This window comes from Lichenostomus cassidix, chromosome 1Ab (assembly GCF_008360975.1).
Source record: "Lichenostomus cassidix isolate B80296 chromosome 1Ab, HeHo_3.0, whole genome shotgun sequence".
Classification (NCBI taxonomy): Eukaryota; Metazoa; Chordata; class Aves; order Passeriformes; family Meliphagidae; genus Lichenostomus; species Lichenostomus cassidix.
The window spans coordinates 10,789,157-10,804,769 of record NC_139481.1 but is presented as its reverse complement, the minus strand read 5'-3'; the positions used below and the strand labels follow the sequence as shown (position 1 = coordinate 10,804,769).

The following is a 15,613-nucleotide window of genomic DNA, read 5'->3' as shown; positions in this document are numbered from 1 at the left end:
TCATTAAGCGAATAATAAATTGTCTTCAGCAGGCAAACCTTAGTAAATCATTATCCAATCTCTGGCCTTCTAAATCAGTTCAAAATTTACTATTATTATTATTATCCAGCTTCTAGTTCTCTTAAATTAGTAATTTCTAGCTAACCCTAAATCATCACTGTTGCTCTTCTCTCGAACTTCCAACTCCCCCCAGACATGAAGGGAAACGATTTTTTCCTCAGGCACACCGGAAAGTAGTAGATAAAACCAGAAAATCCAAGACTGTCAGGAGAAAAAAACCTTTGCAAAAAATTCTGGGAGTAAAAAGAGGTGTGGGGGAAACTTTTGGAGCCAGAACTGGCTAGGAGAGGACTTGCAGCTGTGACCAAGGATGCAGGTGGCTCATAACCTCCAGTTGTTCCTGATTGTCCTCACAAATGTCTGCCAAGGAAGGCGGGAACCTTCCTGGAATGGAAAGATGGCCCCTTCTTCCAAATTATAATAACTCTGAAATTATAATAACTCCAGGCAAAAATACGGGAAAAAGAATAACAGAGATGGTGGCTGCCGAGGTTCCAGGCAACCAGCAGCTGGGACCTTGTCTCTGGAGAGAGGGAGGAGCTAGTGTTGGAAAATATACCAGTTTAAATATTTTGTATAACTTCAGTCAAAGGATTCTGTTTGTCTTTACCCAGGAAAAGGAATTTTAGGTTTCTTTCCAGGGCATTGTTCTACCAGGTGAGGTCTGATAAACTCAACATATCAACAGACTGGGAGTAACCAAAAAGATAAAGGGCTATCAGCAGAACATCAGCAGGACAGCAGTGGCTATCTACAAACAGTTACCCCACACCACCTCCAGCAGGGGTGAAGACATCTGGCCCAAAAAGGACTGATAGGAAAATTGAAGAATAAAAAATCTCAATGACATCAGAAGCAAGGAGATTCGGATCCAATAGGCAGCTGAATACTGGGGGTTTGCTTACCTTTGGACAAATGAACACTGACCCAATACATTTCTATGTCTTTTTACTGTATAAAATATCTGAAGAATCGAGTAAAAGTCATGTGTCATGGAATGATTCTCTCTGCACACCTGGGCTATGTGTGGATGAGGTGATTTCTGTGATACATCCTGGCCAGAACAACATCCTGGCCAGATAATAAAGTAATGCCTTGATTCTCTAACATTAAAAATGTTGTTGGAGGGTTTTTGTTTTTCCCGCAGTTTCTATGACACTCGGGGGCCCAAATTTCCTCTGAAACACCCATGCAGATGGTGAGGGTCTCTCCAGGCGATCACAGGAGCTGAAAAGTCCCAGTCAACCAGCAGGTCCTGCAAGCAGCAGGCTTACCAATACAGCAAGGAGAATTCCACAGCGAGCCCCTGGGCAGAAGTCCAGCACCAAAATGAGACTGCTAAGAGACTGCCAAAAGCCCATTCCTCTCCCCAAAACCATTTCAGTGGTGTGTCAAGGTACTTGGCCATTTCCTTTTGTCTCTTAATCGCTGCCATTTTACAGAGAAAGTACCCCCCCCATCTCCTTGACAACAAATGGGAAAAAATTCCTTTGAGAAAACCTAACCCCCAAATCTGGTGTACTCACGGAAAATGACATGGTTACAAAATTATGCAATGATACTTTCAGTGTTTAAACTTACTTATCGACACAATTTCAGTGATGGGGGAACACAACAAGAGTTTTCAAGTACATTCTTAAAGTGTAGAGCACAGTCAAGGTCTCTTAAAAACAGGATCCAGATTCAGTTTTGTTTGGAGTTACTTCTATTAAATATTCATACTGAAGGAATCCAAAAGATCGTATTTGTGCCAGATGTTGTTCAAACCCACCATGAAATCAGTCTTTACTTAAGAAAACTCCAGTGAGTTTAAAAAGCCATATGGTCCCCTGTTAGAGAGTGCCCTTTAAGTAGGAGATCTTTGAAAAGATATGGCTTTCAAAACAATCTACAAATGGTCTGAACAAGGACAGCTGAGGCCACAAGCCCCACATCTGCTCCCAAGCTAGCAGTATTTTTCCATCCTGTCCCCCTCTGTCACAGTGACTTTAGTGGAGGGACAGCAGGTGCTCTTGGCCTGCTTGCACTGTTTGGCCCTCAGAGACTGTAGGGAAAGGGGAGCTCCTCCCCATCTTTTCATCTCCTCATCTTCAGCTTTCCCTCAGCTCACAGACACTCAGAATTATTGGTATTATAAACAATTTGCTTTTCAGATCCCTGTAAATCTGCAACACCCTTTACTGTATGGACTTCTCTTTGTTATCTTCCTCTTTCTATGTCCCTTTAAATGGCTTTTTATTCTCTCTCTCTTTACCTCTAATTTCTCTTTTTCTTTTCCCCCCATCTCTGCTTCTGTGTTCCAGGACATCTGTGGAGTTCTAAATTTGCCGACACATAAGATGTTTAAGCAGAGCATTTTTAAGATGCTAAAATCATTTGAGTACATTGTTAGAAATGTAGGGGAAAATAATTAAGAGAAGTTTACCAGCTGCTCATACTTCTGGTCCTCAAGAACTTCTAGTTAAAACAAACATGCTCGCTTGGCAGGTTATTTTCTCTAAAATGTCTAATAGCATTTTGTAGTTTGAAAGTGTCTTTCTACAGCAAATATATAGCAAATGCACATATGCAAGAAAATATTTTTTTACTATTTTTGTGACTACTGCTTTTGTGCCTAAGGAGATGTTTACAGGAGTGGTTCTATGGCTCTGAGGCCACTAATAAGCCACACATCCGTATATATGTATGTGTTTTTGTGCCTGGATGAATAGTAATTGCAAATATACACAAATAATTGGGACAGAGCAGAACTTTCTCACAGTGACAATTTCCCTTCTTCACAAAAAGATTCACCTAAAAAGAAAAGAATCATTAGAAATCCTGACACTGGGAGTTGAATGGAGACTGTACTCTCCCCTGGATCTCTTTGGTCTATCCTAGAGGACAGCACTAGGCAGCAACAACCTAGTGCTGAAGAACCTCTGTGCTGCCTGGCTCGGTGACTTGGAAAAAGCCATTTCACCTTTCCCTACATTTAGCATGAGTGACATGCTCCCATTTGTGATCTACTTATGAAGAATGCCATGGAGGAGATGAGTGTTCTGATTTCCATTAGACTTCGGTATCCCAATAAATCGGCTGCCTCCCCCTGAGTTCTCAGCCCCACATGATGTCATACAATGCCACTCTAAACAGAACCCCCCAGGTGATCTTTTCCTGCAAAAACAGCAGCAGAAGCCTCTAGTCCCATGCAGTGTGATGAGATCTTACCTCTGCATTATGATTTGCTCCCTGTATCTACTGGCCCATACTGCTTCTCACTGCCTGTCTGTAGTTCCCCCAGCACGGAGCACCCAACCACACTCCTTCAGCTACATCTCCTAGGAACAAAGCTCTTTGCCTATGGAGCTCCCTGGGACCCTTCAGTCCAGGCGATGGATTTTTTTTTTTACTTTGTCTTCCCCAACTTCTGCTTCCTGAAGGCATGTTCCTGGCTGAGGTTTCTCAAATAGCACAGGTTGTTCCTGTGGCAGGAATTGCATAGAGTGTCTCCAGGACCCTGGGCTAGAAGGAGAAGCTGTTTCACTTCCTAGATTGAGTTCCTACTGCAATGTAACATCTGGCTTCCCAGACTTAGGGCTTGGACCAGACTGTTAGCGTGGAAAACACATAGTCACTGAATGATTATATGCAGGTGCCTTTATTCGAGCTCGGGAAGCCGGGGTGTAGCATCTACCCAAATTTGGCTTCGCCATAGGTTTGAAACAAGTACAGTTTTATACCTTTCCTTACAGAACAGTGATGTAATCATATGTTAATCATCAGCTTATCATTGTTCCATTGTTTCCCCCCAAGCATGACTTTAAGCCCCCTTATCTCCCATAGTATTTCTGATTTATTTCACAGGTGCTAATCCGCATGATTTCACTAAAACAATCCCCATTCTCTAAGCAATCTTCGTGATCATGTCGCTGAGCCCTGTACATGCAGTGCCTACCTATCCTGTTCCTAAAGCCTATCTTTAACATTTTAACCCAATGTTAACAAGACTATGCCAATTGGATTAACCCTTTGTGGGGTTTCTGTTTCCAGCAAATGCTGGAGTGTGTCACGGTTTGAAAGACAGGTATCTGCTAAGGAAGGTGGAAATCTCCCTCAGAATAGAGAACGTGACCCCCCCTTCCCTCCAAATTATTTTAACTTTGGAATCAAGGGCTTTCAGGCAAAGATATGGGAAAAAGAATAACAGTTCTTTACTAGTATCTATAACAGAGTAAACAAGCAACAACAAGAATAGCAACAACAAACAAAAAGCAGAAACCCTGTGACAGATGTCCCTGGGCTGCCAAGCACTTTCCCATTTGGTGTAGTCACAGTCACAACCAGCAGGGGCGCTGTTGAGCTCCCAGCCGGGCAGGGCAGGTGTGATGACTCCCGAGTAGCTGCAGGTGGCACTGTGGCGCGAGGTCAGGTGTTTCTCACGTGGTTGGTAATGGCGGCCGGGCTGGAGGGCAGGGTAACGGCGCAGCAGAGAGCTCAGAACCTCCAGCTGGAGCGGCAGGAATGGCTCACCCAGGCTAGCCAGCAAAGGCGGCAGGAACTTCGCAGTTACGGCACACGCCACGGTATGTTCTGGCGAATGGGGCAGGGGCAATGACAGCTGGGCTCCTCCGCAGCAGCTGCGAGTGCAGCTGGGGAGACACGCGCTCTGGGTGGGGAAAAGGGTGCCTTTTCTCAAACCAAAGCTCACCCTGCAATGAAGAGAAAGCAGTGCAGAGCTGGGCTTTCTGTGGTTGCAGCAAAAGGAAGGCAGCAGCTTCACTCTTCCCCCTCTGGTGCCCAGCGAGCAAGTGAAGTCCCAATGGTCAGATTTCCTCCGCCCCTTACCACACCCAGCCACATCCTTTGTCTCTTACAAAAGAGCAAATGGTCCTCGAGTACCTGGTTGCTGTGGTTTCCTAGTCACAGAAATTGAGAAAATCCCCCCCTCCCCCCCCCCCCCCAACCTTCAACAGAGTGTTATCCATTGCTTGGTAAACTCCATTTCCTCCCTCAAAGCTTGAGGCTGGTGAGGCCAAGCAGGATATCCTCAAGTCTGGCTTGTGATGCTGGGCCAGCTGTGCAAGGTCAGCTTTGTCCCCCTGCTCCTCTGAGTCTGGGAACTATAGGATTGAGAGTTCTCCACCTTTGAAAAAGAGTTTGATAAGACCCAGAGCAGACACCCTGAACTGCTGTCAGTGAGTGTGAATGTTGGCTGTGTCTGGCACAGCACTGTCTTCCTAATTAATCCTGGTTTGGCAGTGCTTGATGGAGCAGAGGGCATCTTAAGCTTAAGGGAGATGATTACACCTTAGTGGTGACATCTGCCCTGCACACAGAGCTGCCGCAGCAGCCACAGTTCATCTCTGGCCTAACCCCAGTCAGAGCTCTGCTGGCCACACACTCTGCTGGCTGCTGGTACAGGGAGCATTTCCCCAGTTTCTTTCCTGTGCAGTGATGGCCTGTGGCTCTGAAAACCCAAATGCAGGGATTAGACCCCAGCAAGTAGCAGAAGGGCATGTTGGAGGGGATGTCATCGCCAGAAACACTGCAAGTTCCAAGGGAGGCTTGGGCCCCTTGAACAGAGGCAAAAGATGTGCTAACCAAGAGTGTTGCTTCCACTAGTTTTGCCACCTGTTAGAGGAGCAGGGATGCACTGGTTCCAGTGGCAGCTGAGAGGAGCCCAGTGACCAAAGCCCAGGGCTGAAGGTAGAGGGTAGGAAGAAGGCAGGACAGGTGACCAGCAGACTCATTGCAAGCACCAGCACGTCACCCTCACACCTTGGCTCAAACATTGACTTAGTGCCAGATTTGTTTTCTCCCCCAAAAGATTTTATTTAACCTCTCCTTATCCTAAATTTGGAGAAGAACTGGCTCTTCACACCACAAGGAAGGCCTTGCAGCACTGCAGACCTTTCCCTCAGCCTGTTTTTTCCCTCACACTGTTTTTTCCTTCAATTTGGGCCTATTTTTACTAAGGTCTGCAATCTGAATCCTGGTCTCTCAACAATAAAAACTCTCACTGATTGCACTAGGATCAAACTGTAAAACCGGTACTTTCAGGTGCTCTTTTGAGTGAAACAGAAAAGCCAAACCCTTGAAGCTGTGTCAAATACATGACACAGATGAATAAACATTCCCATTCATTTAGACTTTGCATGGTACATGCAAATACAGTTGTCATTAGCTAGGTTTCTCAAAAAACACCTTAACAGCTCTGAGAAAGTTAGCTTTTCTCTTCCATTTTTTTCCCAGTTCATTACAGCCTTGATACTGCCAAGACTTGAGCAGGTACATTATTTTAATTTGTTATTTGTGCGTTATGTTAATTTGTTTGACCTCAATGAGAGTATTCACGTATGTAAAGTTATGCACAAGCTTAAGTCTTTGCAGAATCAGGATTTGTGGGCTTAATCTAAATCCTACTGAAGATTTTGTCAGGTCTGGCTCTTAGCCTGCATGCAAGAGAGCTGGCTTTCTTGCATAACACATCACACCCTAGGTGAGAATCTGTCTAGAGACTCAGCTAACTCAGGGTCAGCTCCTCTTGAAGATTTCAGAGGCTTGGGAGCAGCATCTCTGTGGGAATGTTCAAATTATTCCTTGGCCCAGGCACTTCAGAAAGGCCAAACTAACAGCAATTAAGCAATCCAGTCAGTGCTGGAATTAGAAACATCCCCTCTCACAGGTCTCATGAAAGTTTTGCAGTCCCAGTAGGAAGTTGCAGGTGCAGGTACAGCAACTTCTGTCTACCCTGAGCAGCCCAGGAACTCTCAGAGTTCACACTCTCAGAGAGGTGTGTCTCCTGCCGTTGGACTAACCAGTATGACACCCTGACTTAATGTCATGAAAACTCTGCCAGCAGGATCTACTCACAGTCCAAGAGTCACCATTCTTCCTGACATCATCAGCTGTGAAGCTGAAAAAGGGGAGAATTCCAGAAATAGCTCAGGAGTCAGATAATAGTTGTTGTCTGCCAGAGTCACAGAACATCCCTGTGGGCAACAGTAGATCTGAATGAGCCTCTTGCTCCCATCAGCTTCTGATGGTTTGTGCCCTCCAGGAGTGAGGAAGCCCCAGCAGCTCCAGCCCATGTGCCCCCCAGTCCTGATGGCTGGGATATGGGATATGGGGTATGGGATATGGGATATGGGATATGGGATATGGGATATGGGATACGGGATACGGGATATGGGATATGGGATATGGGATATGGGATATGGGATATGGGATATGTCAGCACCGTGTGGGATCACTGTGAGAACTGCTCAGAGCCCAAGCTCCACAGGATTGGCACCACACCTGCACTGTCTCCCTCGTCTGCACCTCATGCCCAAAGCCCAAAATCAGCATCAACTGAGCCAAGTGCATGGCACTGGAGGCAGGACTTGGCTCAAAAGTACAGAAAACAAAAGCAGAGCTTCCAAAGGTGTCTGCAACACTCTTGGGAGGTACAAGGGAAAATTCTCATTAGCCTGGAAAGTCCCCATTGATTTCAGTGAGAAATCAACCAAAATCAGATATGTTACACAGTAAAGCACTTAGGATATGATTTAAAGGTTTTGGAAGTCAATGCAAGAACTCAAATTTATTTGAATACCTTTGCATCAGGCCCTAGACACCAAGAGGAAGATCCTTTAAGGGTCAATGGAGAATTCATATGAAATTTAACCTTAGAATATTTAGGAGAATGTTCACATCTCCTCAGCAACTCCTAATGTTTCCCATAAGGCATCCAGACTTTCACCAGCGTTGAAGGCAATAAAGATTCAGTGTTTTCTATAAAACCTTATGTTTTCAAATGCTCAAATCTTTACCGAAAACCTGCCTTTTACAGTCTAACATAACAGAAATGGCCTTTGACCCACAGCTGAATTGGAGTTGCTTTTAAAGTAGCATCACTGCACTATTAAATACTACAGCATGAGCTTTTTTTTTAATGTGGTGATCTCTTGCTCCTGCAAAAATAGTCCTGAAAGGCTGGCATTCGTTGGAAGATAATAAAAATGCTGTTTTGGAGCAAGGAAATCCACAGATTTTGTAATTTGTTTAAGATGCAAAATAGCCTGCATTCTAGAAGAGTACAGACAGAAGCACACACAGCTGGCTTAGGGTAGCTCATGCATTTATATTATGACACTTCAATAAAATTAAGCACTGTGCACAAAACTAAATTTTGATTGTGCAAGTTCTTCAAAGACACTATTGTCCACAAAATAAACTGTTAAGCCATAATAAGGTTTTTATGGCTGCTGGATCACTTAGACCAAGCCATCTTTAAAAGGTCTCTACTTTATAATCCCATTAGTTAAAGAGTTGACATCTGATTTCTTTAAGTGCCTTCATGCAAATATGGCCTGCTGAGTCTGTTAGTGCTGCTTGCTTCATGAGTGTTGGCAAAGAGAAGGAGGGGGTCACCCAGTCTTCTTTTTTGTGGTGGTTTTGATTGGCCCAAAACATCAGTAAAGTATTTTTTAAGACCTAGGAGGAATTTGGATCCCTCAGAAGCTGTTGTGGTAAGCTTGGGGAGGTGTCTGAGGGGTGGGGTGTGGCACAAAGATGGCTCCTGTGTGTCCTGAGTGCAAGTTCTGGAAGTTTTTACATCAAGTCCAGCAGAGCCAATCTCTGATGGCTCTGAAGGTGATGGACATGCTGCTGGCCAAATTTGGGCCAATTAGAGGTGCTGGTTATGCCTCTGTGAAAACATATTTAAGAAGAAATCAAAACAAAGCAGGCACGCACTTCTTTCACTTCTTTGTAGTTGGAGGAGGAGGAGGTGGAGGTGAAAATATGTAGAGGGAAAACAACATGGAGAAGCGAAGGTCAGTGAAGAAGGCGGGGGAGGAGGTCCTCCAGTGTTTTTGGTGCCGGAGCTGAAAACCTTCTGCCAGCTGTGGTGAAGGCCATGGGGAGAATAGGAGCTCTCCCTGCAGCCCATGGAGTCCATGAGGATGCAGAAATCCACCCACAGCTCACTCCAGAGGAGCAGGTGGATGCCTGGAAAAACTGTGAACCAGTAGGAGTCTCATCGAAGAGTTAAAACTGCAAAAGGCCTTGACTGAGAGAGAAAGGCCTTGCTCCTGGGATGGAAGCAGCCTGGCCTCGGCTCGGGAGAGTCTGCACAGCACCTTATGGACAAAGAACTCATGTTGCAGCAGAATTCAGGCAGGATGTTGCTCGTGAGATTGGACCCACGCCAAAGAAGTTCCCAGAGGACTGTCTCTTGTGGGAAGGACCCCATGGCTAAGTAGAGAACCCCTCTCCTTGACTGGACTGACCAGAGAACCCCTCTCACCCTGCCCCCTGTCTGTGTTGCTAGTTCGGAAAGAGGGAAGGGGAGTGAGCGGAGAGACTGCTTCTTAAGAGGGTGGGGGTGAGAGCAGAAAAACTGTCTGGAGAGAGAGAGAAACAAGTAGAGATAAAGAGTATTTGTAGTAGAAGAATTGTGGTGATGAATAAATTCATGGACCTGCTCTGTAGACTGAGAAAATACCCCACACCCTGCCTCCCTACCCGGGCTTGTTAATTATAAAAGAGAAAAGAGGGTGAATACTATGGGTTCTTAAGAGGGAGGGGTGGAGTGAACAAAAACAGTGTATGAAGAGTTTATTTTTGCCTTGCATTTATCTTCCAACTCTCTTAAGTAATTAAATCACCTTTTTGCAACTTTAAGGGGAGCCTGTGTGCCCTTTTTCTTTTTCTGTGTGTCCTCCTACCAACCAGTGTCCTGTCTCATTTAACTCATGGGATTGGTGTATATTTTTATATTTTTTTTTCTGTAGCAAGAGAGAGTCGAGGTGCCTGGCGTTTAGTCAGGGTCAAACCCTGACATTTTCTGACCTGATATCCTGTCTTGTATTTCTGTTCTTCATAAGAAACAGTCAAAAAATGATGGAAAGCGGAAGAAAGAAACCTACCCAGTTTTTGCTTTTCTTAAGAGAAGCTGGACTTGACTGCTTCCTCCTGAGGCACACACACCACTTGCCCCCTTGCTCCCTTCAGCTTCACACCTGAAGAACTCAACTTGCTCTGCAGCCATTGAAGGTGCAACATAAAAAACTCTAAGTGTACAAAGACTCATTAAATGGATCCATAGAAGAATCAAAAATGGTTTACCAGGGACAGGATAAAGGAAGGGGATAGTAAAAAATCAATCAAATGCACATTCATTTTCTCTATGTCCCCATTACTGAGTTTGGGCTCACTTTTCATGTGCTGGAGTTTGGACATTGGCAAGGAACAAACTTACAGCAAGCACTTTGGTGATTTAGAGCCCAGAAATCCCACCAGCTTTTGCTCAATAATTTCAGCATTCCTGGGACTCTTTGTTAAAATTAGAAATGGGCTCTTAAAGGGGGAAAAAGCCAAACCAATATTAGAAGTGCCCTTAAAAGTTTTAGAAAAGGTGAGCAATGCAGCTGTACCTGTAACTGACAGGTACTTTGGAGTTGCATTCTAGTAATAGGATTGTGCTTGTGGCTGTACACACGGTGCAAGCACTATGGAGATATTTTAGAAGCTGTGAAATTAGGCTTAGCTATTGAAGTAAAGAATTGTTTAATCTTCTGTCTCCTCTCCCTGACTAGGGCACAACAGCAGGAGAAATTTCCACTGGGTTTTTCTTCTTTGCCACATTTCTTCACCGACACTGTTTTCCTCTACCCACATTAAAATACTCAACACACACATTCCCTTCCTCAGCCGTCTCAATCATCTTTGTGTTTCCCTGTAGTAACGCGCAGGCCCTATCCCGGGGCCGAGTCCAGTGAGGCGGGAGACAACTGCCAGGAGGCAGTGCCAGAGGGGCGGAACTCCGGAGCTGGATAGAGCGGCTAAGAACCGGCTTTCGGCGCAGCGAGAGAAGCAGTCCATTTTGTTGAAGCCAGGAGAAGTTTATTGGCAGAAGAACAAAGGAGGGGGAGGAAGGACCTCAACAAAATGGCCCCGAGCCTCCCAGGACGGGGGGGTTTTAAGGGGACAGAGAGGGGGGTGGAGAGAACCCAAGTGACCAATGGGGGAACCGGAACACAGGATTGGCATTAGGGCTCTACAATCAAGGGAGGAGGAGGGAGGGATTACACATTCAATCAACCAACCGAAGAACAGCGGGTCCCAAGACAAAGGGGACTTTTCCAGAACTTTAACCAAAAGGAGAACGAAGAGGGGAGGGGCGGAACCGATCCCCACGCCCAGAACGAGGCCACTCAGCCTCGGGCACGGGGGGTTCTCAGGCCCACGATGGTACCTCCCGGTCGACCCATGGGCTGGGCGGGTCCACGCGAGCCAGGGCCACCATCACATTTCCCCACAATACAAACTTCCTGCACTGTCACATTATGTTGACAAAGTAGCTGTTTTCCCAGTAAATATGAACCTCCACTGTGGATTATGTAATATCCTTCTGTAATATCTGTAATACCTTCTGAAAAGTTTATAATGCCAACTCTCTGAGAGCAGCAAATTACAAAGTTTCAAGGTATCATCTTTAAGAGGAAAATGGGCATTAAACTAATAAGGCCTCACAATGGAAATACTGATGATTTTTGTTCATTTACCAAACTAGGGAACACAGGGAAGGGAGTATTTTAGGTTAAATTGAAACATTCTTTGTTGATCAGTTGTTTTTTTATGGGGAATTAGAGAAACTGCATATGGTGATCAAGTGAAAGCTGCTGTCCAAACTTGGTGGTTTTCGGCTTTTAAAATTATGTGTCAAAACATTTTGAATGTGTCAATTCAAAACCTTTTGGGTTTTAAAGTGATTTTTTTTCTTTAGAACAAATTCATAAATGCAGCACTAATCCACAGAGCATTTTGCATAAAGCAGGTTCACATTTCCTCACAAGTGCAGCATGCTGGCAGCAGTCGGGAGCTGTTTCTTGGCTGTCATTTTTGCATCCCAGGCACACCTGGAGTCACCATGCTCCCAATGCCTGTGTTTGGCTCACACCCTTCCTTTGGTCAGGCTTTTACTTGAGTAACTACTGGCTGCACTTTTCCATACCAGCCACCACCTGTGTTGGCCTCTGCTGTTCAACAACACCAGCAGTTTTGTCACTGGCAACCTGACTTTCCTTCTGCTCAAGGGGATCATTCCCTTTCCTTTTCTGACTCAACAGCAACCAGCCCTTTCCCTCTCTGCTCAGGAGGGAGCAGCCACAGCCTGGGGAGCTGGTCATCTCCCACAGCAGGCACCAAACCCCTTGGTGGAGGAGAGCTCTGAGTCTCTGAGAGGTGAGAGCAGTGAGCAGTAACCACTAGATGGCTTTGTCTGGCAAACCTTGCCTCCTCCTACTGTGGGGATGCTTTTTTCCACCTTTATTTTTCACCTTATGATTTTGGTCTTAACATGCAAAAAAAAAAAAAAAAACCAAGGAAAATTAGTTTAACCACCCTCTCTCTAGAAAACTTCACCCCAAAGTTCCAGAGAATCCTTTTTTTTCTTCCTTTAGGGACATGCATGGAAGTGAAAGCTTGCCAGGTACTTACTTCAGAAAACCCCTTCAGTCAGCCCAGAAACACTTTTACACTCTCCTGTCAGCCAGACAGCTAATAGAGTAACAACCTGGGTCTTAAACCAGGGCATATTGCATCAGCATTCAATACCTCTTCTCCTAAATAACCAGCTCTACCTCCCCTACAATGAGCAGCCTCTAAAACTAGACTAGACAAATCATAGATGTGTGGCTACAATTATCAGACTTGGGGGGAAAAAAATCAGGTAACTGTTGCGAAGAACACTGTGGGAAAGGCAAAGACAACCACCTGATATTCCCACAGCAGCTTCCCCTGTCAGTCCTCTCTCCAGAAGTGACAACATGCTTCCTTACCACAGGCAGCTCTGCTGCAGCCTTGCAGCCTCTCCCAGCAGGCAAAACACTGGCCTGTATCACCATCCCCTTTTGCCTTGATCAATGAAAGGAATAAGGGAGTGTCTTTACAAAAACACAGCTGGTAAGATAAGACCTGAGTCTGCTGGTAAGATAAGACCAATACTGAGAGATAGAACAAACAGTGGGAAGGATTTCCATAGGAATTCCACTGATTGACTTGCCCAAGACTGTGTTAATAAACTACAAGAACAGAGACATAAGAAAAAGAAGAAAGGGAGGATATGTATTAAGGGGGTCTGCTTTAGGCATTCTTGGATGTCTGTACCTCTTGAGTACCTTAGCCAATGGGGAAAGAGAGAGGGAACTTGCAGCCAAGAAATTAGGATAAAAAGGAGGCTGCATCCTCTGTCAGTTTGAGAGACCCCATTGGAAATGCCCATGACCTCCCCCTTTATTCATGAATAAAGTTACAGGACTCCTCTGTCTCCTTTTTGGACATAAACCTCTGGTGTTTGTGCATTAATTCTCCTGACAGTCAATACCACCTCTTTTACTCTGATATCTGTTCTGATTTGCGTTTGGCTCAGCCAAACTGCAGCTGTCAGCTATGATCTTCTTGGATCCATAAGAAAAGGAAGGAAAAATGAACATCTCTTCTGTACCAGCACCTCACTGATGTTACTGTTGGCAGCAATATAAACATATATTCAAAAATAGATAAATAATATACCATTTAAGAAAATGTACTGCAATAGGACAATGATGCCGATGGGTAATTTTGAAGATAAAAGGGAAAGGATTGCAATATTGTTAATGCCCATGTCTGCTCTACACGGTGTTTATTCAACCCTTCTTGCCTTTAAAGACCACACTTGACATTTTAAAAAATTGAAAGGAGCAATATCTTTCTACAAGTAGAGAGAAACCCCCAAAACTCTGCAATCTAAAACTTTAGTACACGTTTTTCAGTTCCATAAAGTTTATCCAGTTCTTACTAGCTGAAGTGACTGACTGAGATGACCTGGGTAACTCAGCCAAGCCAAGCTTCCTCCTGAAGTCAGGAGCAACCTCTGGATCTGTGTGATCTCTGCTGTTAAAGCACTTACAGCTACATACATGCACTACTAAAATGTTTACTATAATAGCAGGCAAGTGGCCCAAAATGGAGACAGAGATGACAGAAGGTAAGAAAATTGCGTATCACTTGGACTGTTTCTTTACATCAGTCTTATCAAAAGGGATGGTGGAGCTTACAGGGCTGATTCATGCTGCTCTTACTTTTATCATCTCCATCATCTGATGCTCCACCCTTTCACCTAAAATCAGCTGTTTCAGCAGAGATGTGCCAGTTTCTGCCTTCTAAGATCTGGCCCAGTAAGACTATTGCCATAGAAGGGACAATAGATCTGGGAGATTGTCGCTGTTGAGCAGCTAGCAGAGTAATGAAGGCACCAGTTCGCAGTGGCAAGAAGGAATGACCTTTATTGTTTTGATTTCATCACATATATAGAGTTCTCAAAAGTCACCCAGATTGGTCAGTCAGAAGCCTTCCCCCAGGCCTGATTGGCCAGGCCTGCACTGTCCAAGTTCTGGGACACTGTTCCAATAACATCCAAACTTTATCTTTATTTATAAAACACAAGAAGAATTCTCATGGGAAAAAACTGTGCTAGCCACAGGAGATCAGGCTGTGCTGGAATAAAATAAATGAGCAATAACAAGTTGGGTAATTTGCAGGCAATAGATCCCCAGCACCAGATAGCACTCAGCCAGGTATTTTCGGTACAGTAAAAATCAGAGTACTCAAAGATCCTGACAGATATCAGAGCCTCCAGGACCTTAACCTTGTAGGTGCTTCCCATGAAAACGTAGCTGGACTGGGGGCATTGGGATGGAAGAGTTTATGGGCCCTGTTATGCAACTATGAAGTCACCACAGAGGTACTGTGGTGTTATGGAGAAGAAAAAGACCCATAATAATAAAAATGAGGACAGACAAAGTGTATCTTGATAAGACTGTGGCTCTGTGGGGTTTTTCTGCCAGTGACACTGGTTTAAATTGCCCCAGTCCCTATTTCTGCCTGGGCCCTTTCTCAAGTAGATGTAGATACACTCATGTTCCGAAACAAACCAAGGAGCTGCTCTTCTGGAGAACTCAGGTTTTTGCCAAGTTATTTTCATCTTGGATCAGTTGCTAGTCAAGGTCATTTTACAGCACAGGCTTTTTTTCCTGGCAAAATCCAAGTAGAGTATAAGGGCAGAAAGGAGCTGCTTTTATGCAGGGGGATGGCAGTGTTTGGTAAATCACTGTTGGATTTCTTTGAGCAAACACATTAATTGGCAAAAGAGAGATGGGGCAGAAAAGGGACAAGGATCTTACGAGTGTTTCTCAGATGCACGCTTGTTCTCTGTAGGCAAAAACACATATTTGAATGACAGAAATTATGAGAAGATGCACGGCAGAAAACCAGGACTCAAATGGTTACCCCAGCATTTATTGGGACATGATCAGTGTGCTTCCCCTGTGGAAGACTCCTCATTATATTTATTTCATATGATGTATTTCTTCACTGCCAAAGGATTAAAGCAGGGAAATCTTTGGTCTTTAACAGCATATTTAACATTTTCTGCTGACTAGCCTGATTTTTAAGAAGGCTGCCTCTGGCTCATACTTCTTCCCAGTGTTCCTCAGCATCTCTTCTTGCAGCGCTGCACTGAGCAGGCTGAAGTACCCAAGCTCCA

At 44.7% G+C, this 15,613-nt stretch overlaps 1 long non-coding RNA gene across 1 annotated transcript in view; it reads left to right on the top strand.

Moving 5' to 3' along the window:
- The window catches only part of LOC146442924 (uncharacterized), a 300,193-nt gene that overhangs the window by 5,099 nt on the left and 279,481 nt on the right, over window positions 1-15,613 (top strand). Inside the window, exon 2 of the long non-coding RNA XR_014849506.1 lies at window positions 8,807-8,821. This is a non-coding gene — a long non-coding RNA (uncharacterized LOC146442924). The remainder of the gene's footprint in view (window positions 1-8,806; window positions 8,822-15,613) is intronic.